This window comes from Orycteropus afer, unplaced genomic scaffold (genome assembly GCF_000298275.1).
Source record: "Orycteropus afer afer isolate SDZICR_OR568_19922 unplaced genomic scaffold, OryAfe1.0 scaffold00051, whole genome shotgun sequence".
In the NCBI taxonomy this organism is placed as follows: domain Eukaryota; kingdom Metazoa; phylum Chordata; class Mammalia; order Tubulidentata; family Orycteropodidae; genus Orycteropus; species Orycteropus afer.
In genome coordinates, this window is record NW_006921638.1 from 4,079,678 (window position 1) to 4,080,956 (window position 1,279).

The window sequence follows — 1,279 nt, forward strand, 5'->3', positions numbered from 1 at the left end:
TTATAGACTGAGACAGACTAGGAAGAAGGAAGAGGCCGTCCACTTCTGAAAGAATTGGCCAGGGAAAACCTTATGAATAGCAAAGAAACTGTTCTTCTTTAGTAGTGCTTTATTTATCTGGGGTCTCTTTCCTTTCATATAAATTTGGTGATCAGTTTTTCCATATCTTTAAAGAATGAAAATGGAATCTCAATCAGGACTGCATTGTATTTGTAAACCATGTTGGGTAGTATTGGCATTTTCACAATGTTAAGTCGTCCTATCCATCAACATGGTATTTTTTGTCTATTTTTGTAGGTTTCTTTTGGTTTCTTGGAGTAATGTTTTGTAGTTTTCTTTATAAAGGCCTTTGGTGTCTCTGGTCAGATTTATTCCTAACTATTTCATCTTTTGTGTGGCTATTGTAAATGGTATTGTTTTCCTGATTTCTTTTTCAGATTTCCCTTTGTTAGTATAAAGGATTCTGACTGATTTTTGTGTGTTGATCTTGTACCCTGCCACTCTGCTGAATCTTTCAATTAGTTCCAATAATTTTCTTGCTGAGTCCCTGGGATTTCTAAGTATAGAATAATATCATTTGCAAATAGAGGTAGTTTTACTTATTTGCCAAAGTGAATGCCTTTTATTTCCCTTTCTTGCCTTATTGCTCTGCCTAGATCTTTCAACACAATATTGAATAGGTGTTATGACAAAGGGCATCCTTGTCTGGTTCCTGTTTAGAAGGGGAATGTTTTCAGTCTCTCTTTGTTGAGAATAATGTTGACCATTGGTTTTGTATATATGCCCTTGATTATTTTAAGGAATGTACCTTCTATTCCTATTTTGTTAAGCATTTTTTCAGGAATTGCTTTTGGATTTTGTCCAGTTCCTTTTCTACATTGATTGATATGATCATGTGGTTCTTATTCCTTTGCTTTATTTATGTGGTGGATTACACTGATTGTTTTTCTAATGTTGAACCATCCTTGCATACCTGGTATGAAACTCATTAGCCAAAAACCAAATTCACTGCCATCAAGTTGATTCCAACTCATAGCGACCCTTCCTTGGGTTTCCAAGGCAGTATCTCTATGTAAGTAGATTGCCCAGTCTTCCTTCCAAGGACTTGCCAGTGGGTTCGAACTGCCAGCCTTCTGGTTAGCAATCAAATGCCTTAGGTGCTACACTCCCAGAGCTCCCATGAATCCCATTTGGTTGTGGTATTTTTTTAAAAATGTTGTTGGATTCTATTGTCTAGGATTTTGATGATCATTTTTGCAAGTATGTTCATGAAGGATAT

At 36.0% G+C, this 1,279-nt stretch overlaps 1 protein-coding gene across 1 annotated transcript in view; it reads left to right on the plus strand.

The window, feature by feature from the left end:
• The window catches only part of NPAS3 (neuronal PAS domain protein 3), a 1,311,878-nt gene that overhangs the window by 1,210,723 nt on the left and 99,876 nt on the right, over positions 1-1,279 (plus strand). The gene's annotated exons all lie outside the window — the stretch shown is intronic.